We start from the raw sequence: 24652 nt of genomic DNA, 5'->3' as shown, positions 1-24652 counted from the left end.
ACCCAGCCAGGCAGACAGAGCTGGGCTGGATGGGTGGGCTGAGTACTTTGTTCACATACTCATGCACGTATACTGAATAAGGGATTGCAGATAAAAAACAGGATTAAGCCCGACGCAGGCGATCCTGCAGATACTCTGTCTCTCACAGCGTATTTGCTCTGATGGCACAGTGCACAAACCCAGCCACCCTCCTGCACATTCCTACATTGTTGCACCACTTCATTTAGAAACGTTAGTTAGTTGCTGTCATTGCCCAAAATTAAACTACATAATAACAGACTCCTACTATAGTACATGCATATGTGGCAGCTTAAGACTTAAATGTTTGATTTCATTATTTCAAAATAGCAACAAAGAGCAGGAAGAAAAAATGTTTAAAGACATCAGCAGCTCTAGTGCAGCTCTGCTAATTTTTGCCAGATAGCTAATACCTAAGTCTTCTTAAGTGTATTGTACGGTATTCACCATGCACCCAAGTTGCTTATTTCCTTTTCACAAGAATTATACAATGATTACACAAAACTGAAAACTGTTTGTTATCTTCTGTGTACACTAAGCATAATCATAGCCTTCAGCCCTTCCCTTTATTGAAAAATTTCATCATCTTGCCATAAATACCAGAAACCAGAAGAAGTAGGATAGTGTAATACAATTGTAATTAATAAAAATGGATAGTTAGGATGCAAAAATATCTTTAAAATTAATTAGTTCCCCTAAGATTATCCAAAATTAATCTGACACATTGTATAATTTTATTACAATACTTTATAAATAGCAGAGCAAAATCTAACAAGTTTAACATTTAACAAATAATGAAAATACTGCTTGTGTAGGTTACGATGGTAAATTAATCCTTAGCTTTTGGGGAGTCTCTGGCTTTACCTAATTAATAATACAAATACTCATGGTTTTGAAGAAAACAAAATACCATTCCAGATATAACCTGCTTTGTCCACCACAGAAGGAAGCTAAAACACTGATTTATCATGACTTAACAAGATAGTGACCATCAGCTGAACTGCATTAACTGACTAATGCACTTCTAGTCCAATTACCCTGAGAAGCAAAACATGTTGTATAAACCACTAGTGAATTAACTATATACACTCAAAGGCAATCTCAGATAATATACTAACAAAAGAAAATTTATGTTGCAACTGCTCAGTCACTAATTTACAGCTTACCAAGTTTTTCTTGATGAGGCAAAGTAATTTACAAGGACAAATATTCAGGCTTCAACTGGTGGGATTTGGGGTTTTTGTTTGTTTGCTTTTTGCTATAGGCACACTTTAAAAAAGATTAATGTTTTGTAAACTTGTAAGAACAATACAAATGTTACTGGTTTTTTTGATCCTCTTAGCAATATTGAACACTAATACTAATCACTATCAGCATTTTACCGGCCAATTTGAAGTGGGCTGACATTCAGTATATTTTGAAAGAGACATGAAAGAACTACTGTGTTTGTTTTTCTTTAACATGAAGTAGATTAACTGCTATAGCTCCCATACCATAATCATTTAAACTCAGAGCTCAAGAACTAATATGTTTAGGAAAATTAACATGGTAAAAGGCATATCTTGCAGACATGATTTGCACTGCTGCTTTGTATGTCACAGCTATTTTCATCAATACAAAAAAATGATATTGATGCAGGCTCCTAATATTACCTTTGAACTTGGAAAGGACTAAGAGCTGTCTCATATCTAGTTCACTATCTGCTACATGATTAGCTTCTATGCTCTATTCACAACCACACTGGAATTCAATCCAAATACGTATTTAGTTTAACAATTCTCTTACAGAATTTGAACGGTTAGTACAGTCTGTATTCACAATGCTTGTTTATGCTTAGTATTAGCTGCAAGCTCAGTTGCATCCTGTCTATATGGTCAGGACCCATAACAAGAAATAACTACTGCTGGTTAATCTATATGCAGAGAAAGACTGAACTATGCAGCTGACCTTCTGAATTAAATCTAACGTCCCTCTCATGTGTATAGATATGCATACAAGTTACATTAGCAAAATCATCTGCTAACTTACAAGAATTAATTGTAATGTTGTTTCATTACACTACTTTGCATATTGTCAAAGAATTCCATCCCCCTGCTCCCCGCCCAGAAGCAGTTAACAGATTTTAGAACTATTTCTGTAAGAAGACAGACAGCAAAAGGTCTGGTTCCTCTTCTCGCTGAACTGGGGATGTGACAGCACTGGAACAGCCAGAACACCCAAATTCTATTCCCAGTTCTACACTAACATCGTCCGACAAGCCAAGCCTCTGTGCCCATCCGTTCTAGCTACTCATGATACCATGTCAAAGTAAATTTATTGAAATTTCTTGACTGAAAGACTCAAAACAGAATTCTGGTTAAAAAAAAAAAAGGTGAAAAACATGCTGAGAACTGAATTCACCTAGATTAATTTGAAATTTCAAACAGTAAAAGGAATACTGCCTGCTTACACAGCAAAGACAAGAAATAAATCCTCAACCCCTTGCTTTTCAGAGGAAGCCTTGTTTCTGGACATTCATCACAAGCAGCAAGGGAGTGGTGCCATATAAAGCAGCTGACCCTGATTCCAGCACATTTTAAGTCTGGGTAACGGCTACATACAATTTGACAGGAAAGGCTGGAGCGGAGGCTGATGTAATAAATACCCAATGGAAACGAATGCTGTGGTGGCTCAGTTCTCATTCCTTAAAATTTTAAGCGCTGTCATCTTTTCCATAGTATCAACTCACCAATGGCTACTATTTGAATGGACAAGCTAAACCTAAAGACACTGAAGCAAAAAAGTTGTGCATATTCCTTTCTTAAGTATTTACCAATAAATAGAGCCTGCCAGCCTTCTCTCCTTTATATTTACTTCCCCTTTAATAGGTCAACAGTTTTGCAATTTAAAAACTGGCTGCTTTGAAACTGCAAAGTTTAAACTGATTACATTTTTAAAAATCAGATCACGTCCATAGCTCTTTTTAAAAACATGCTTATATTTTACTGAGTACACATAACTTTTGCCAACATTATTACTTCTGCAGACACAGATGTTTGTTATCCCTGCTTAATTGGGCAAAGCAAGAATTAATCTAGAGCCAGGCAAAGACCAAGGAAGTTAAACAACATACTGTCTCACTAAAAACACCTTCCACAAGCAACCTAGAAAGCTGTGCAACTGCATAGAACACAATGGGATCATTAAACACAAATATACTCCCAGCAAGGGCTAACCTCCCCCACAAAGAGCAAAGCTGCAGTCAAACGCTTTGGATAAGAGTGCAAAAAATTTTTGTGTATCAAGGACTGTAGACCACCAGATGGTTCTGTACACAGACTTCACCAAGATCTTCCTGGGGCACACAAAAAAACCCCAAGTATTATTTGTGTAAATCCATTATGCTTCTAAAGCTTGACTATTATATATAATTCCTGCCACCACATCCCTGAAATATTAAGGTAGAGCCACAAAAGATACAGCAAAAGAAGACAAGGAGACCAGGTAGGTAGAAAGGGAACAAAGGGGCTGCAATAGAGGTCTCTATATCCCAAGTGATTACGCATTATCTCACAATACTATAATCTGGAAAGCAAAGAAATTACAAGGCAACAGGTTTAAAAACAAATATAGAGATACCAATTTACTATACAGCACATAAATTGTGGAATTCCCTACCACAGAACATTGCCTATGTCAAAATAAAATTTAGTTAAAAAAGACTAGATTTATTAATGGAGGACAGGTCAATCAGAGGCAATTACAGACTGTTATCTAGATCTAGTTCTTGATACCCCTTAACTACTGACCTTTGAAAAGATAAAAAACAAACACGGAAAGACCCATTTTAGGCTTGCATTGTTTCTTCCATAGTCTTTCTCTGTGTGTTTTCTTTAGGCCACAGTTGACACTGCTTGACCAATAGAAATGATGTAACCCTAGCCAAAATCCTTCCTAAGAAACCAAAACAATTAATAAAAAAAAAAACAACAAACACCAAACTAAAGGACCACATGAACAAAAAAACAACTCGGTCTAACTCCTCATGGTAGCTCTCATGTTTTTCACTGAGATGGTCAGGAAGACCGAATGTAATGAGCAAACTCAGTATTAAGGCTCACGAATATTTGAAACCAAAACATCAGACTCAAATTCTTCTGTGTTTTCCTCTGTATTTTTCTTCTCCTTACTGCAAAGGATCTGAAAGAGCTGAGTAAGCGAGCAATGTCATTGGACTTAAAGAGGTGCATAAAGTGTAAATATGCAAGGCACATCAATTTATTTCCAATTACTTACATAATAGATATTATTTAATTATTAGTACATCTTGCAAATTTGCACCATTTCGAAAAAGCATTCTTATACTTTGCCTAGCAATTCTACCTGATTGTCTTTTCTATTGGGCAGAGTTATATTTCTGATCAAAACATAACTAAATATGCAGCCAAGTGACATATAAAACCTGTATCATTCATAACACAAAGCTTTCAATGCTGGCATCCTGGCTGCATCCAGAAATCTGAAGGTACCAGCAAACATATTTTTCTGTTATTTCATTCAATGGGAATAAGAGACTCACAAGGCTGAAATTTAAACAGCGTAAGAAAACAGGACTGATTCCAGCTGTAATAATGTCTGTATTTCCAAGCCTGGGTTGCTGCCTAAGGTGGCAACAGCCACCGAAGTCGCAGAAATTCTCTCCTGGGAGAAACTTCTGTCTGCAAGAGAGAGGTTACTCCAGCTGTGAAAGCAGGAGAACAGACATCATTAAAAATAAGACAAATGCTGCTCTACATTATCCTAGTCTACATTCCAAATAATTTCTGCAGTACCAGCATGCATTGATAAAATCTTACTCGAACAGAAAAAAAATTTCCCTAGCAACTAAAGGATCTCCAAAGCAATTTTGCCTTGAAAGTACACAAAAATGATGGTGTTTCCTACAGGAAGATAGTTGTTCGTTTTGTTTTGGTTTTTTTGTTTGGTTGGTTTTTTTTCTTTTTTTATAAAAAAGTCCAATGGATTTTTGGAAGTGATAGTTTTCTTATTCCAACTTCCAATTTTCAAAACCATGATTTCAATGGTCTCAATCTGCCAACAGGGCAAGAAGATAAACGAGTTGTGACATTAAGTCCACATAAGCTTAGAGAAAGGCACTGGATTTGGCACTGCATTTCCCAAGGAACATGCAGATGACAGGCAAACACATACACATACTTCCCCCTCTGCCCCCAGATTCATAAATCAAGACATTTAAGTGAATGCTGTTAAGGCAGAAGAATATAATTTTCCCCTCTCTAAAGTCATTTGGATAATTATAGCCTGAAAACAGTGCTGAACACTTGAAGAAACTATTCAGTAATTAGACTTTGCAGGCATGTCATTTGTTTTGTAAAGCCCAAACAGGAGAAAAAAAATTGATCTGAACACCTGTTTGACCATTAGCATTTCCAGAAGTTCCTACTAATATAGAAAGTTACAAGCATACATGTTTCAAAAGCCAGAATTCAAGGGATTGGCTTTGGCTAGACTGATATGTGTAGTGCTCCATCAGTATTATTATGGTTTTACAAGATCAATAATAGAAACTTCTGTGAAAGCTGATTGGAAAACCACAAAGAACTGTTTTCCAGAAGTGCATAGACAGAAGAAAAATCCTCTGTAGAGTAATGGAAAGTTCTACATATCAGCTACTGCTGCAAACAGACTTCTTGTTCAAGGAGCACATCGTATTACTATTTCTTTTCTTTCTGAGGAGGTAAATTGCTTGTGAGATGAAGGATTGAGGATAGCACTATTAAAGACAGAACTAGTAACCAAGAGCCTTCATGCTGCCCTGAGCTAGGGCACCTACAGATGACGATAAGGTAAAAATCCTGTCTTTCATTAAAAGGGACTGAGGGTTCATCTCGCTCCTGAAGATCAAGAGTCTTCCACAACCTCTTTCGAGCAGCCCAGAGCTGCCCTTCACCAGTCCTTAACGGACTCAAAATCAACACCACTGCTTCTGATTAATGTGATAATATTACTAGTCAACAGAAAGTCTTTTGGTAAGCAGCTAAGGCAACTTCTCCCCATTCTGACAAAGAAAAAACAAACTAATTAAAAAACCCACACTAACCAAACAGTTTAATACTCATGAAAAAGCGGGGAATGGAAGACCCTTCATTTCATTTGACACCGCTTTCCTCTGTATTCAGTAGTTGTTGGGTTTTTTGTTTTGGTTTAATTTTTTTTTTTTTTTAAGAACAAAGAATGTTGGCAGAATTAAAACTGCATGACTACACACCTAAATAATGGGAATGGGTAGAGGAAGGAAATTTCGAACATTAATTTATGTGCTAAAATTCTATTTATTGCCTACAGTCGTCATGGGGGAGGACAGATATAAGATCATTGTGGGGGAAAGTGAAGGGCAAGCTATTTCTTGAACTGCTTTTCAGTTGTTACCAACTGTGCACAGTCCAAAACAAGCAGCTGGATCTCACTTTGGCATTCACACTAGAAAACATCGCCAGCACCTACCTCATATCAAAGTAATTTGGCAAACTGGAGCGGCCATGCAGAACACCACTACACAGCACTAGCAGCTCTGCTGCAGCAGTCAGGCCCTGAACCTGGAGCTCTCCTTAAAAATACATAAATGAAAATCAACTGTTTGATCTTCCTCCAACACCAAAGGATAACACTGAAATGTAAAATGGGTATTTAAATCAAAACTGACCTCAGTTAAGTCTAGGACCAGTTTTATGAAGAAAATATTACTACTGGATAGAGAAATAAGATTTCTTCCTCCCCGCTGTAACTTTAAGCAGGTATTAACCTCTTCATAAAAACATACTAATTACACTATAGAGGCATAAATTATAGTTTCTATAATTTTTCCTTTCTCATGACATAACTCTGACGACAAAAGGATTTTTTTTACACAGTTTCAAAAAAAAAATTCCCATGAAGAGATTTTTTTAAAATCTAAATGCATCATTTCTTTCTTCTAAAAGACTGAAAAGTAACTGACAATGCTATTCTTTTAGAAAGATTTATGCAGTTCAGTCTGCGTACCAGCTGACTGCAATTAAACAAAATTTATTTTTGGCCTCTTTCTGTCTTTGTTTATATCAGTAACAACAACAAAAAAAAATGAGAAAAAAAAAATTTAGTTGAAGCAACAAGCTCAGCAACAGGCACATTATATGGTGCTTTGGTGACTTCCTGCTTAAAAACAAATCTGGTAAATCTGCTAAACTCGTCTGGTAGGTCTGAAGTTTTGTCTCAGTTTCATCAGGAGAAAGAGTGTGCTGGCTCCCTTGCTCAAATTCTTCTTATGTGCATTATATCTAAGTTATGCTATATCCTACCAACAGCTAGAATCTGTTCTGAATGTTTTGCAATATGTGTCAGAATCCTCTATTTCTTGCACAAAAATTAGTGTTTGCTTAGTCAAGTTCCTCCATAATTTATTAAAATCTGGAACATAGTATTTCATAGTTTGGTTAAGCCCTCTTAGGAAAATGGCTTGATCTATACCAAATCTTCACAGAAATATTCTTCAAAGCAGGTGTTAACATGTCCACAGCCTCAGCCGCTTCTCAGGACAATTGGAGAACAATTTCTCTGCACTCCTTTTCTTCCAGAGTTGATGCTTCTAATTCTTCAGTCTCGTGTGATGCCACTCTTACTGAAGGAATTTACTGAGCATTCCAAATGATCAGCTCATGCCGTTCAGAACAAAGAATGCTGAAGAAGATGAGAGCGATCAACAAGTAACTCAGAATCACAGAATAACTGAGGCTAGAAAGGACCTCAGAGGAGGCTTCTAGTCTAACCTCATGCTCTAAGCACAACCAAAAGGTCAGATCAGGTTGCTCAGGGTTTTACCCAGTTGGGTCTTAAAATCCTCTAAGGATGGAAACTGTGCTGCCTCTCATTCAAATGCATGACTGTCCTAATGGAGTAAAAAAAAAAAAACAGTCTTCCTTACAATCAGTTGGAACCTTTCTTGTTTTAATTTACGTCCACAAATTTATAACATCCTTCACATGCTTCATGATGAAAGTTCCTACTGCTTATTTATGAGTGATTTTCACAAAGCGAACGGGGACATTAATATGACTGGACAAATGAAAACATTATTACGTCCTATATAAAAACGGAGACTTACTGGCACTTCCAGATCAGCGCAACAGGCCAGCATCTCACGAAGTAGTGAAAATTTAATATGTAGAAAACAAGGAATTGCCACTGAAAATTCTCAGAGTTCGCCTCAAAAACACTTCCATTGTTTTATTGAAGTAATTATTGAAATTTGGATGTTATTAATACTCAAGGCCATTCGCAATTACAGACAAGATGAATATCATAATTCCTTCACATCTTTGGATAACAATATGGGCCCCGGCATTTGGCACTCATGTCATTACTCAAATGAATTCCAGACAAGCTGGAGAAAAAAAGCCCAGGAACAATCTGGAATATTGTTGCAATTTTTTAATTTATACCATCAAAATGAAGTGGGAGGGTAGAAAAATGAGGAAATAACCACTACAGCTAGCATTTTCAGACCTGCCAGAGACGGCTAAATTTGAAGTAAAACTATACTAAAACAAATTAGTATTTAATGCTTTCTGCTATGAAAATCCAAATTAAAAAAATCATCAGAAGATGTTTAAAGAGTTCAGGATTAATTAGAAATCTTATTTTAGGCTCTGGATTCTTGTGCAAACAATTTTACTTTTTTTTTTTTTCATTTATTTACTATGCATACATGAGATAAAATATATCAAAGGTTAAAATTTATTGATAAATGACATATCAATCCTAACTCCTGCAAAACAGTACATATACTCCTTATCAGAGGAAAAAAAAGTTATATAATTTTGTAATTGATACTTGAAGTAATATTTTTCACAGCAGAATGAAGCAATTCAGTTGGGCATGACACTGCAACAGTCATACATTTTCCACAGTTTCTCTCACAAAACCTCACGTATTCCTTTGCGGAATAATCCTGAAAAATAAGATCTTGCTAGTACTGCTGCTTCTGCCTAGAAACATTCCTGGAGCTACACAGTCAGAAAAAACAACTTCAACTTGAAAATGTCACTCTTTATCCTTAAGCCTGAGAAGCTCTCTCTTCTGGTAGAAATAACAAGACGTTACCATCTTCCGCCTATGAACACTGCCAGTTCCTACCAGAGCAAGACTTGAATACAGTGGAACTGCCCAGGTACCCTTCCACGCTGCAGCTGCGATACCAAACAAACAGGCAGAGGAGAACCCATGACAAGCAAAAACTGAACAGAGAGAAACACAACGGAGAGGCGGTAAATAGCTTAATTTATGTGATAATTATACTGCTGAATATGACTGCTATAATTATTAACAAATGTAAATGGACTGACAGAAGAAATACATTACTAAATTAATTAAACTACCTTTCTATCTCTTCCCAAAAGGAAGATCCCTTTAAGAAAACACATTTGCACTACAGAATGTATTTCTTCTCAAAAGATGGCTATTTCCATATCAAACCAACAGTCTTAAACCCAGCTATCTAAAAGAAGATAATATAAAACCTTTTTGCTAACAGGAAAATTACATTCTCTCCTTACCCATCCTCTCCTGAAACAATGCATTTCAAGAGAAATGTCTAAAATAATGTTTTAAAAAGCTTTGCTGAAAAATTTGTGGAAGTTGTCTAGCTTCAAGAATTTAAACAAATTAGGAGCACCTTAAAACCAAACCAACACTTTCAATAAAAACTGTCGTTCATCCTGCAGCACTGCCAAGCTCACACTGCAGCATTCTTTCCTGGTTCTCTTTGAGAAAAATATACAAACCTAAATTTAAAAATCTATGAGGCATCCATAATCAAAGGATTTGGGTTTGTTGGCAACGCCTTTTTTTAACATACTTCAAAAGTATATATATAAACTCCCCAGATATCATCTATTACAATATAAGTACTGTATAGATTTGCTGTGCATAACAGTGTCCATAATAGAGATCACAGAGAATGCTGCAGTTCACTAATCACAAGTTTTATGAAGCTTTGCTGTCTATTTATTAGCATGCCTCAGGTACAGTATAATGGAAGAGTTTCAGGGAACAGGTAAAGTATATAATCAACACTTTTCCCCCCCCCCCTTTTTTTTTTTTAAATTTTCCCTCCCTTTCCCCCACCATGACCTATTTTCTTGAATAACATGCAGAGCCAGTGAGGACATTAACTTGTTTCCGTGTAACAGTACAGCTCATGTACCGATATGCTGAGATGCATTAGCTGTTGTTTATTGATCCATTTATAAGTTCATTTTACTGGGAATACCAGCTGGAGGATCAGAAAGTCTTTTGCTATCCTCTGCTTTGTGACACACTTTATGGATTAACTGTTTCCTAAAATACATTTATTTTAACATTTTGTGGAAATACTTACAGAAGATTCCTCCTCTTCAAACAGTCTCCCACGTCTGAATCACTCTTACATATTTTTAGTCCATTCATTATTTTCAAAAGTCAAAATGTAACAAATCGCATACCATTTTTTAAAAATAAAAACATAGGAATTGCATGCACCAAACATTACCTACTACAAAGTACTGATTTACATTTTACCAACTATTAGAAAAGAACAAGCTAGCTGGACTTTACTCAAGAGTGTAAAATGCCGTAACAAATTTCATTAAGATAGCAGGAAAAAAAAGCAAAAAAAAAAAAAAAAGGGCAAAAGAAAAAGCTTTTTTCCCCTTGATTCCCTATAGGCTTCTCATATGCGAACTGTTCCCTTCCCCACACACACAGTATGCAGCGTATACTTCTGTATAAGTTTTGGTGAGCCAAACTGTACCATAAAAAAGAATTCTAGATAAGACATTAATATGCAATCATTATTATAGTTCATCCTACCTACTTCCGTCTTTAGCATTATTAACCTTTGAACCAGCAATTACTTACTGCTTATTTGCAATGTACATAACTCAAAAAAACAAACTACCTTTGTGCCAAAAAGTGTTTATACCATTTTGTAAGCTTGACTACATTTTAAAAATAGACATCTACTATAAACCCACATTAACTGTTCCGATTTAAACAGTATAGGAAAGTAGCTGAGCTTTAACTGTCTGAATTTTTGGAGCTATAAAAGACGACAAGGGAAAGCCATTCCAAAAGCCAGGCTTCTAGCCTTCAAACTCAAGGACTGCAAGCTTGACCATATCCACGCATCAAATCAATTATGGCAGAACGTAACAAGTCAGGGCCTATTGCAAAACAATTAAGCAAAAAAGATCACCGGGGTTCACGTTCTGTCACACTTTTACAGCCAACCACAATTCACTGAAGTCTTATCTGCGACATAAAATGGTATCATTTCAAGCTTGGAGAGACGTTCAAAAGAAGGAAACATTCACAATTTATATCTACGAGTTTTAAAAACCTGATTTCTCCAATTCTCAAAAAACCCCCTGAGAATTCAATCATTTTGCTTTTAATGACAGAACCACTGGGAAATCAGTGCAGCGCAATCAAAGGAGTGGGAAAAAAAAATGACAAAACAGATATGGATCGCATCCTGTATACCAGAAATGCTTTGCTAAAAAGAAAGATACTGCTCTAAGTGGGGTGCTCTAACTGAAAAAGGGGGAGAAAACAAATGGGACCAAGGATACATCGGACAGCATGATCATAAGCCTCGTTTCATTAGTAACTAGGCAGCAAATTATTTCTATTGCCCACAGAAGCATCTGACCAAAATCAGTTTTCTTCCAACACCTTTTGAATCAGTTGGCCAATTTTCAACATTCTGAAATAAAAACCACAGAGATCTCAAAAATAATTATGTTCCTATAGACTACATGAAAATTGATGGTCAGGTAGAGGAAAAAGACCCAATTTGCACTTTCAGTGAGGGGAAAGGAGGAAAATTCATCTCATATATTTGATTTGGCAGCAGGTCAATCAGTACAGACTATCTACAGCACTGTCCCTTGTTATGGAGGAGAATGGGATTAAGGACTGGAGGAGGAGGGATAAGGAGATAAAAAGACAATCCAAATACATACAAATGTAAATTTTATTATTTCTGCAGCTCACAGAAACTATGACCTGCAAGCAGTAACTTGTTTTAATAGCCTCACAAACTGAGAATAACTTGGACATGTATTTACATTTCTTGACCTCCTCCTGCTAAGTAGGTTGCCTAGAAACATCTTACCTCAGAACGAATGGGAAAATGGATTATGCGCTCCTATCAGCTTATTTCAAATATTTTGCTGAATCTAATTTATGAAATCCATGGAAATCATTTTCCATTACGCTTTTTAAACCATTGAGCACAATGAAGATACTCAATGAAGAACAAACAAAGTAGACATGCAATAATGATAATATGCTCTGAAAAGGCTTCCATAGATACATACAAACCTGGATACAACATGCAGAAGTGTTGGTGGGATGACTCAGCTCCTAATGATATTTCATTTAAGTTCATTTTCTTAGCAGCAGCCTGAGGTTATTAATAACTCCCAGTACACTACTTAGAGCTGTGGATTCATTTTCATGTTAATGGTAGCAATAGGTTCTTCGTTAATGGTTTTAAGATAATGCTGGGCTTTGCCATATGGTTAGATTTGTACGAGGGTTTCTCATGGAAAGCAAGAGAGTGTAAGCAATTGTTGCTATATTTAACTTCCGTGTCCTCACAGGCACAGCAGACAATTGGAATGGACACTGTTCTAGTATTTACAAGTGCAAACGATGCTCAATATTTACTGCATGTTCTGTTTAAGAGGACTACAGGGACTTTAAGCAAGAGAACATATGGATAGATCAGAGGATCGGTAATGCAATACTGAGCTTTTCACCTCTAGGTCATTGGTTCAAACCTAAACTGGTGGGTAATGAAGGCAAGCTATTATCATCTGACAGCTCTGGCCTTTGCAAATTGATTTGTCAGGCTCAGTCCAGTTCCCATCAAACTGAAAATTCACCATTGCAATTTGCACTCCTGAAAACAACTTCACCTCAGCAAAGTAACAAAAAATTGAACAGAGACAAAAGTAATCTCTTACTCCTCGGGCACCATCTCCAGACCAGGACCTAGAGAGAGTGCCAGAGGAACAGTGAAAATTACACCACCAGTAGCACAGCATATCATTCTGTGCATAAAGATTACTTCTTCCTCTCAGATATCCGATTATAATTACCTCTGTACCAGTACAAAGCTTTCAGGTTTTCTGGTACTAAAGAAAGAAGACAAGAAAGAAGAAACACCACTATGAGGTTTTTCAAAATGAAATTTCACAGTGCTGGTAAAGATTTCTTTCGATATCTTGTTCAAAGATGCCTTTCATAAGGCTGAAGGTTTTGACGAAAATGTTCACAGTGCTCTATAAAAGGAATGTAAAATTTAATATCCATGTTGTCATGATGTATTTGTAGCGAAAATGTTCAAACACCACTTGTAGCAGCAATGCTTAAGAATTGTATTCCCTGCAGATGGGTTTAATTCAGAAACTGATTTATTTACAAGTTACTATGAATTATACTGGAGAAGTCATGTTTCTACAGTATTTCGTCATAAATGTTAGACAGAAAATGTACAGATTAGTCCATAACAGCACATAACTTTCTGGATGCTTTCATGATTTGAACAAAAACGGTTTTAAGCCTCAAAACTGTAAGTCTAGCCTCTTCCTTTGCCTCTTAATAGTTTGGCAACAGTCACAGCAAATGCTCTGCAGGTACCACAGTTCTCCATTTTACCAAGTGATAAACGCTACAGAAGTGAATAGAGACAGCAAGTTTTAATACAGCATCTTTCAAGATCACCTTTACTTCACATGTTTAGGGCACTAGAAAACACAATCTACTGGAAGTTTTCCACTGTATGAACACGAAACATCACTTCTAACATTTAAAACTACAACAGAAGACATACAGCTCACAAATCTTGGAAAGCATGGAAAAAATAACTTAAGAGCCTCCCACTTTCCTTGTGGGTTCCTTGGGTTTTACTAAGGTGTTGATAACATACTGAAGTTTCTCCTTCCTTTTCCAACAACTCCAGAAATAGAATACCTACTGTAACTTTAGGAAAGCCACAACAGGTTAACTTCACAACTGAATGATTGCACATAAGTTCAGTAAGCTGAATGACTGAGCTGACATGTAGTCTATTGCTATAAAATCAGAGTAGCATAGGCAAGTGATGCCCTAGTTTGGCCAAACACTAGTCCTGTGTCCCATAGACAATGGTGGGTGAGATCCACCCAAACCTTTTAATTTTCTCAGGTCAAAGAAGAGGAAACCCATGCATCGAGTGACATAACGAAGACAAAAGAAGCAATAAACTGCATATAGTAAACTTGCGTGTCAAGAGACACAATAAGAGACCTATAGACTGTGTCACTTGCCTTTGAAAGTGGTCAGGCTGCAGCCAGAAGATGGCTCCTCCTAGCAGTCTTACACACAGGGTGCAAGCCTAGGAAAGGGGGCTGCCTACAGATGAAGGCAAAATCTTAAAGATTAAAGACTACCTATTACTTAAGTAGCAGTTAACAATAGAGAGATCCATGCAAGATGATCAAAATTCCTTGACAGTCAGTAACAAGATTTCTTGCTACTCCTCTCTGCCATCAAACTCTGCAAAGCTGTGCTAGGAAATGACCTTCAGTGACAGAAATACACAATAACTTTGGAATGGTGACTGCTAAAAGGCAAAAGTTTAGACAAAGGCAAGAAGCGGAGTATTTCAGAGAACAAATTAAAATAAACTGTTTGAATAAATGTGGGTGGAACATATGTTAGGAAACTAAAGGATGTGTAAGGGATTTAAATTTAACATGAGAGAAATGAAAAGACTAATAAGTTCTACAGGTGCCAATAGGGACGTTTATTATAAGACTTAGACTTTTATTGGTTCTGAACAGTAACACAAGCAGTTTTAAAAAAAGAATAGCTGTGATTTGTTATTAATTCTTTCATCTTCCTGCCTCAGTTTCCTTTTTATATCACCTGCTGCATTTTGCAGAGTTGCATCAAAAGACATTTGGGACAGCCACAACTGTTCTTTATATAGATATGTTTATAGAGCACTCAAACACAACAGAGACTAAATTCTGATTAGTGTGGACAGAACCTACTGTAACTACAATAATGTGATACCTAAGAGCTCTGCCACTATTCTTTCATCCCTACGTAACGTTTTTGAAACTCCACAGAATGAGAAATAAACACACTTTCTCTTCTATGTACTCTCCATGAAAATTCGCATAAGAAGGCTTAATGCCTAATAACATCACCAGGACTGGATAAAGAAGGATTTAAATTCCCATTATCCTTTTTAATGAACTCGTGACTACAGTCTCAAAATAGACTGTTAACCCAGAACAGAAAGAAGAACTGACATAATTTTTACCTGCAACAACTGAAAGAAATGAACTGAAATGCTTTTTAAAGATGTCACTAGCATAAAGAAAGCAAAATTTATAAATTCTCTGAGATAACTGTAACTTTGTCTGTACTGGACAAATCAAGTTCACTTTTCCCCCTCACCTCACCCCAAGAACAGCGTAGTAAAAGGCTTCCTGGCTGGCATCACCCAGGTGAGAAAAAAAAAAAAAAAAAAAAAAAAAGAAAAAGAAAAGGCGCCCACTTAATTCAGTCTGAATGATATGCAGCATGCTTGATTAGATATACTCTTGATTAGGCACTCGAATAGAATTTAAAGAGTATCCCATCTAGTGAAATTATAATTATTTCTCTTACTTCCTAAATGAAAACAGATTTCAAAAGGCTCATTCAAATTTTTTGTAGTCCATAATACATTTTTGGTAATTATTTTGTTCAAGTTATGTATTACCTCACCAGTTTAGTTCTCAGCACAGCAGTACTTTCTTTCCCTCTGCAAACAAGCACAAGACTATCTATGTTGCTATTGTTTTCCAACACTGCTATTCAAGTATATTGCAGCACATAACCTTTCAGTTGTAGATTTTCAAGTCTGAAGAGCAGCACAAGCTTAGAGGTTTGTTTTCAGTACATACTTCTTTCTTTCAAACTGCATGAGAAATTCCACAACTATTTTTCCTCCCATTTCACATGCGTATTTTTTCCATGGTTATAACACTCAGAATTTGTCCTGAAATCTGAAAAGCTCTTTGAATTCTTTTCACACGCACAGTCAGCCACTACAATACTCACAACAACTTCACAGAGCTGAAAGACCAGAAAGCCATTGTGTCTGAAACTTTTTTTGAAAGCAGAAGGTGTATATTGTTGTGGTTTCAATTTAGGGCTGTAATTCTCATGAATCCTCACTTATAATCCTCCCACTGAATGAAGGGTCTCAAGCGGGATCAGGTCCTGGAAAAGCAAACAGCTTCTGCTTTTTTTTTATTAAAAAAAAAAAAGCACATGCTTTTGCCTATCTTGGACCGGCATAGTACATGTAATACTATAACCGAATGGCTTCTTCTAACCAACAGCTTCGATACAACTTTAACTTTTAATGGCAGTTGATCGCATCTGCGTTATTTACATATAACAACATAAGTTGTTAGATGTCAGTTAAATATACTGACACTACAGCGTCAGCGATGCTAATTTCAAAGGTCCCTGCTGACAAAGGGCCTTTTTAGCATCCCGTATCCCTTTTCCCGTACCTGCTGCTCCGTCCCTCTGCTCCAGCTGAGGCAGGCAGGGGGGCCCTTCACCGACAACCACGCCGGAGGTCAGGCCCCGGGGGCCCCGGCGGAACCTCAGCACCGAACGGCTGCCGGCCGCAGCCTACCCACGCGTGGGCTAGGGCCAGGCCGTGCGGGCACACGGGGCTGCAGCGCTCTAGAGAGCTGGGAGAGCCGCCGGCGGGCCTCCGGGCTCACGGAGCGAGCAACCGGTTAACGGCTGGGTTGGTGTTTTCCCTGAGGGGACGGGACGGGAGGAAAGAAGCCCTAAGCATTACCCAGAGCGGTGGATCCGAGGTTCCCGCCGCGCCCCTCAAGGACCCTGCCGCTGACAGCCCCGCGGTACAGGCTGCCCCGGCCGCTCGCCCAGCCCGCCCGTGCCGCTGAGGGAATCGAGCCCTCCCGCCCCACCGCCGGAGCCACGGCCCCACTGCCGCCCGGCTCAGGACAGCTCCAGACAGCCGCAGCGGGACCCGGCACAAGGGGAAAACACAGCGGCGGTTCAGTAAGTCCCTACCTGCCGGCATCGAGTCCCGCCGCGGAGCGCAACGTCCCCTCCCCTAGACCGCCCTCATCCCCCGCTGCTATAGCTACGGGCAGCCGCGGCCGCCGCCTCTCGCGAGAGGCGCCATCTTCCCGCGAGAGCCGCGGGCCGCGCCGCTGGCGGCGGGGGGCGCCTCCTCTCGCGAGAGGGCTGAGGGAGCACGGCCAGCTTCGGGCTGGTCTGGTATCTCCACCGCCATTTCTCGTTCCCTCAGTGCAGGGCAGCCCTACCCTGGGTGGGGGCGTCTCAGAGGGCAGTCGGCCTAACCCGATGTCCCGTCCCAGAAGGGGCGAGAGGTCTCCGGTGTGTTTAACCAGCCCCCTCGTTAGGCGGCAGACTGTAGAGCTCTTCCCCAGGCCCAGCCTGAAGCCAGGCCGTAGCTAGGAATAATTCTGGGGGTGTGTGGCTGCCTGAGTCCCGATCTGCAAAGGTGGCAGGGGTCGAGGCTTGCCAGGTAGGGACAATTGCAAAGTACAGGCTGTGATGGCTGTGGGATATGGCTGGAGCCAAATAACAGTCCAATACATTCATATCTAGCAAAGTTTACTTGTAGTTTATGCGAGAGCTGGGTTTCCTCACAGGTTAGACCCATAACATGTTAGGTTCATCATCTGTCCAAGTACTTCAGGTGTGAATTAGGCCATCTCAGGATCTAGGAAAATTCAAATAAAATCTACAAATTTGTATTTTGATTTTCTGACTACTAGGCAGTGTATGAAATTATTAACTCACATTCCCTGAACTGCATGATCTGCACATTGCAGTATGTGATTTTCCTGTCACCATTGCAGAGTGCTGGTAATAATGTTAATTCTGGAGTAGCAGTATTTTTGCTGGTATCCAAGAAACACTTTTCAAGCCCACGGAAATAAGTGTGTCCTTTCCTGTGAATTCCGGATCATGTGTGTAGAGAGAGCCTGGAGATTACTGGGGGACTGACATTTCCATGAGCAGTTGGTATCTCAGTGCTAGCAGCCTGGATAAACAATGTAATTAATTGCTCAGACTGAACAATGAAGATATGAGGGCTAACACACTTTCTTTTCTGCCCTTGTATTTCAGTGTTCCCAACATCTTAGAGATATGCCTTTTGCAACAGTCCTTAAAGGAGTGCCACCAGCTCCGTAAGTTGTGGAGGAAGTTCTTTTTATCCAGTTGTTGAACCCCATCTTTACATACAAGAAGTGAGTTGATGCATAATGTTCTGTATCTGAAAGATGTATTTCTGATAATTCAGGTATACCGTCAGTGGTATGCCTGAAGGACTGGGACTACCTCTTGTTCTGCCCAGAGCAAACACTTAAAACATACTGTTTGTATATACAGGTGTCTGCAATACTGTTTGTGCTGCTGCTGTTAATGTAGCATTTCTAACACCGCTACAATAATACCCCAAAAAAAGTTTGTGCCTTTGGAAGAATGCTTGTTTACTTGTTGTGGCTTCCCATCCCATTTCAGTCTTTTGCTTTGGGAATAAAGCCAGTTGTACTGGGAGAGAGAGCAAATGAGGAAGGCCTCAATCCTCTCTTAGGGACCAGAGATAATTAAGAGAAACATTTAGAGATAGTAGATATAATGAAGCCCTGAATCCATGCTAGCTTCAGGCCCGTTAAAGTATGGCTGTTTTTATAATAGAATATGGAAGTAATTACTCATCTGAGTCAGGCGCTGTGGAGTTTGACTAAAGCACTCTTCAGTGTAATTGAATTTGTATAGCATCTGTGAGCAGGGGAGGTCCTGTGCAATAAGGCCCATAGGTTGTCCTTAGGCTGGCCAGCAGAAAGTTTCTCATTTGTTTGTTTCTCCTTCCAGGGGCCACTTTGTTTTCCCTGCAGTGCATGATGTGTAATGAGATTGTTGCTTAAGGCAGGAGCTTCCCTCAGTAAGAAGGGGAAGTCTGCAGAGTCCTTATTTACCCTTTTGTGTAGAGGGATGTTTTGGAGTACAAGTAAAGCATTGCTTAGTGGGAGCCTTTTCCAATGCTGTTAGTGCCCTCCTTGTATGTTTTTTTCTCCCCATCTACAAATGCAGGGACCTGGAATAAAACAGTGGTGCTGCCCTTGGCTCATATCTGAGCTTGGGAAGAGTTGAGACCTTTGTTGGCCTTTCGTACTATGGTTGTGCATTCCTTGTCCAAATTTCCCAAAAATAAGTGTTTCCAGTAAGCCTTGACAGAAGAACAAAGAAGAATAGTTATTTTGGTTTGGCACTAGAAGAAGAACTTATAACCATAAATTAATCTAGCCTTATTTTACATTTATTTGTTCACTGTGGGTTTTTGAAAGGCAAATGTTCGTTATGACTCTGGCTAGAGCTATAACTGTAACTTCTTCCTATTTTTAAAGGGTAGTGGTCCCTGTCTACAAATTTATTTGTGTCAGTTCTCTCTGAAAGTACATTGGACGGAATTTTCTTTAAATGAAAGACAGACCTAAAATTCAAACTTTGCACAAACTATTTAGTGTTTTTTATTGTTAAGCAAAAGGTCAAAACAAATAAACAAAAAAGCCTGCAGGTTTTCTTCAAAAAGGTTGGAAAATGTGCATTAAAATTTTTGATTTAAATAATGTTTCTAAAAAGTATAATTGAAAATTAAAGGAAGAGTTTATATCTGAGAATTTGTTTATTAAGCTGACTGGAGATTAGGCTGCATTTAAGAGCATTGCTTCAAAGTGGTTTATGTAGTTCTCTTCCCTTTACTGCTTGTGTTAATTAACACAATATATACCTGAGCAAGCACTTGCACTCATTAAAGCATCATTTAAGCTGTACTGCAAGCAGATCGTCATCAGAGAGAAGATGACACTTACTGTGTGTTAAACACATAGAGAGCAAGAGGTATAGCATAAAGGCACTGCTAATTAATTACATTAGCTGAAGAGACTTTCACTAATAGATATATGATGCCATGAATATAATTAATAGTCTCAAATCCCACATACTCAGCAGTTCACAAAAGTTGTAGGGTTTCACAAAATGTGTGCAATCTTGCTTCTGCCTGTGTCTGCAAATTCTGTTTGATTATCTGTGGTCCTGGTCAGGCACATCTCCAAGACAGAACAGGCAACTTGTCTAAACTAGTTTGTAACCTGCAATTTGAGGATTTGGGCATAGATGAGATTGCATATAAATGTACTAATGTGCTGTGAGCCAGCAAACTTTTCTGATACTCTTTCAAGAGAAATCAGCACATGTGCTGCTGATGGGCAGCGGTGGACCCCATAAGTTGCCAGAAAAATGATAACAGCAGCTTGTTGTGCCAAGGGCCAGTCCTTTGGAAGTGGGGTGTTTGCCAGATGATCGCACCTGTGGCAGTCGTCTGTGGAAGAGAACATATACTTGCAGACAAGCTAGGCAGGAAAAAAAAACTTGTGCAGTGAATGTTCAAGCCTTGCACCACAAATCAGCGCTTCCCATGGAGCAACAGGCACATGCAGACCTCTTTGCTCTATAACAGAATGATCGTGTTCAGGTTCTCGTCTGTCTGGTGCCTGCCATCTTGTATAAGAGAAGTGAATAAATTTTATGTATTCACAGTATGATTTAAAAAAAAAAGTCAAACAAGACACAGCCCATATTCTCCCAACAGCCTGAAACTGTTCCAATTTTTATTTCAGAGAGTCACTAAGCCTAACGACAAAGCCATCTCCTCTAAGTGCTCTTTCAATAACAACATCAAATGTAATTCCCAGATGTTAGCTGTATGAATTATATCATCATCATCACTAATGGCAAGCTGCTCACATGAGAGAGACAACTGTGAGATGCAAACCCTTTGACTAAGGAATACATTGCAGTCAAGTGGAAGATTTTCTGTGCAATACAGAGAAGCATACCAACTGTGCTACTACCTGCCAAATATTTATGCCATCAGCTATAGCTTCAGACAAGAATTTATAACATAAGTCCATATTTATGGACAGTATTGCTGAGATTTGTTAAACACCTTCCTTTTACATTAAAACATGGGTGTTATTTTTTACACATTTTCAGTATGACTTGGATTCTTTATCATACAAGTTGCCTTACATGAGATAAGCATTTCAAAGCTTGGAAACTGTAAAATAATATTCCTAAAAATAACACTGTTAATAAATAAAAATATAATAACTTTTGTTCTGAATGAAAGATTGGAATGTCAGAAAATTCTATCTAATCTGTTTTTCATGGGCCAGCCCCTCTCTATGAAATGAATTTTTGGCTGCTGTTCCATGGAGTATAAGCTTAATATCCAGTACATCCTCTATGAGGGAACTGTAGCCTGCCTTTACAAGAGGATGGGCTCAATAATTTGTTAGTTCTTTTTTATCTCTAACTGCAATGATCCTGCTTAAAAGCAGATGACTGAGTTTCCATTCTGTAGCTCCTAGTATGTGGGGGAAATTCACTATAATTAAATCTTATAAAATCCTCTTATTTCCAATATAAATAATTCTCTGACATAGGCGATTCCCCTGAGTCTACATCATAGCCCAAGGAAAACAAAGAGCAGGAGCAGTTACTTACTTCCTCTTAAATATTTGAACATTTTGGACAAACTCCTGCCCTGATTACAGTAGCTGCAAGCCTCACTGAAATTAATTATTTTTAAGGCACAATTTGGATTACTGATTTTTCTTACTTCTAATGTTACTTTGAATAATGACTAAACTAGCATGTATTTTAAGCTATGTAAACAGCAAGACTATAGTGTGAATTGTTCTACAAAATGTAGTGTTGTATTTCCCATTTTGTACTAGAAACAAAAGCACATAAATCCTGCTTGACAGGATTTGAGATTGAAGGTGTACTGGCAAAAGAAGACCTATATGCCTCATTAAGCAGATTTACCAAAATTGAAGGATCCTCTTAGCTTACACGTATGGATTATAGCAATATTATTAATAATTTGCAGTGATACAATACTAATTCCAAGCACATTGCAACTTTTTATCCTCATTTAGGGTTTGGGATAATGGAGCACACAGACAAAAACTCTTGTCCAACAGTACATTATGAACCCGTGAGAGCTTTGGGTGTATTCCCCGTCCTTTGACCTACTTGCTGGATGATGCTGCCTTCCTTGTACGTGGGGACTTTGAAAATACACCACCAGGGAGCACTGTGCTCTTTCTGCACAGTATTTAACTTTCCCTGCATGCTTAAAGACCTGTTTTATTTAGTCTTTTTTTTCCCACGTGCTCCAGTAGAGCTCAAATAATTGTTGTGATTATGTTGGAATTCCCAAACATTTTGGTATCATTGCCTTGTGTGCACCAATAGCCCTTACTTGCCCTGACCAGCCTTAGCTGGGACCTTCACTCCACTTATGGCCCAGAAACCCCATTTAAGCTCAATAAGTCTGAGGCCCTTGTCTGACCTGTGTTGTAGGGGCTCTGTCCCCTGGGTGGACCTGAGATATGTGCTGTAGCTAGCTTGTGTCCTAGATGGACTTTGGACCCACAGTGTAGTTTGTATCCAGCCCTGTCTCCTTTTCCTCCTGACCAGACACCCTGGAAGGCCCCTTGCCTGATTTATCTGCTCCCCATGTGTGGGATGAGTGATGGACCGTGTCATGATGCCGTGCTCAGATGTGGTGGGCTTGTGTGCTGGTTGGTGAGGGCACTGCTTGTGCTGGGCTCATCTGGGGCTCACCCCTCCTCGGAGCAGCCAGCCCTCTCTGCACCTTGACATGTCTAACTGGACCATGATCTGGAGTATCTGCTACTGAAAACAGACCATGACATTCAGATACCAAACTGTGTTGTTTCTGCTGCTCTTCACATATTTACCATGAAAGCATCATCTATTTCACAGTAAAAAAATCATGTAATTCCATATTCCAAGAGTCTAAAATCCCTGTCAGAAAAGGGGAGGCAATAAGTGGCATATTTTGTGGGAAAATATTTTGCTTAGTGTCACCTAGTTTTCTCTGAAATTTCCTCTGTCTTTCTGAAGTTCTCGCATTCTCTTTGGAGCTTGGATTCTTAGAAAAGTTAGAATACTTTTCGAACTGGAAAAGAAATTCCTCCCTCTTAATTACAATGCAATTGAAAAAGCTGGATTTATTAAAAGTGTTGGAAAACCCACAGCAACCTTATCTCCAGACAGAGATCAAATACAGAATAAACTAATAGTTTAGTAGGATGTAAGAATTTCCCATTTAAATGTCTTTCACCAGTGAAATTTGCATGTATTTATGTTGGCATTAGATAAGGAAATTAGTGTGGGAAATGACTTTTCAACTAATTCCTGGATCCATTTTATGCAAAGAAACAAAATAGGTTTTTCTAATGGTTTATTTTCAACTCGAACTTCAAATACTTTATAGGAGCATGTCAAAAAAGACAACCTTTTTCATTTTTGTTGAAATGTTCTTCAAAGTACCACCTTAATGTTTCTAACTTTAGTCATAGGAACTGAGTTATGGATACTTCTTAATCATTTAATGGGACATATCATAAATGTTCTTTAGCCATTTCAGCAGAAAGGTTAGGAAACTACTTACTCATTACTTCTGCAGCTTAGTAGTAGTAGTAGTAGTAATAGTAGTAGTAGTAAATTTTTAAGCGATATCAGGGTAGCCCTGGCAGTAGCCTTTTAGAGGACTGTAATAAAGCCAACCTTGTAACTATCCAAACAGAATAAAAATCAAATATATGGTTGCAGGGATTTCTAGAGAAGGAGGAAAAACTAGTAAATTAAAAGTACTTCAGTGGAAGCTGTCCCTGTAAATAAGCTGTTTAGCCCTGTTTATAAGAGGAAATGTCAATCTAAAGAAGGCACCAGGAGAGGGAATTCCAAACCAGTCCCCATGCAGGCTGAGCTAGGGTATGGTAGTGAAATGGCAGTCTTGTATGTGTCAGAGTGCAAATGTTCATGAAACAGAAGGTATTTCATATAGATAAATAAAGTTCTTTATTGGTTTTCCACAGTGCCTGCCTTTCTGTCTATGTGTGTGGCATTGATAAAACTGTTACAAGAAATGGAATAGACTTTGATGCTGTGTGTTTGAGTAAATAATGCACAGCAGCAGGTGTCAAATTACTTTTGTTGTAATTAAAGCCTTTTCTTTCTTGCTCTGTAACTACAGGCAAGTCATCTGACTTGGGTGTGCTTCTGTTCCTTCGTGACTCATTGCCTTCTTGGTCTCTCTGTGTGAAAAAAAAAACTGCTTAAGCTATCACCTATTTTATACTCTGGAGAATTGGGGAATCTTAGGTGGCCGTGAAATACTTTTATGTCTGTTACACTGACAGGCTGACTTGCTATTTTATCTCTGATGCTGTTATGATTACCTGGATCATTTTGTCTCAAAGTCATCATTCTTCACCCTCAGTTTTGAAGTATTTATCCAATTCATCTTGATGTGACCATCCCCATTAGTCCCCAATATTTCTTCCCACACCTAACAGCTAATTTGAGATAGAAACTTTTGTTACTGCTAATC

At 38.5% G+C, this 24652-nt stretch overlaps 1 protein-coding gene across 1 annotated transcript in view; it reads right to left on the bottom strand.

The window, feature by feature from the left end:
- Nucleotides 1-17240, bottom strand: part of USP54 (ubiquitin specific peptidase 54) — a 103356-nt gene extending 86116 nt beyond the window's left edge. The window contains exon 1 of the mRNA XM_054205970.1: nt 17197-17240. The gene's annotated coding sequence lies outside the window, so the exon portion shown is untranslated. The remainder of the gene's footprint in view (nt 1-17196) is intronic.
- Between the last annotated feature and the right edge of the window lie 7412 nt (nt 17241-24652).

Source organism: Rissa tridactyla, chromosome 6 (assembly GCF_028500815.1).
Source record: "Rissa tridactyla isolate bRisTri1 chromosome 6, bRisTri1.patW.cur.20221130, whole genome shotgun sequence".
NCBI lineage: Eukaryota > Metazoa > Chordata > Aves > Charadriiformes > Laridae > Rissa > Rissa tridactyla.
This window is presented reverse-complemented; position numbering and strand designations above follow the sequence as displayed.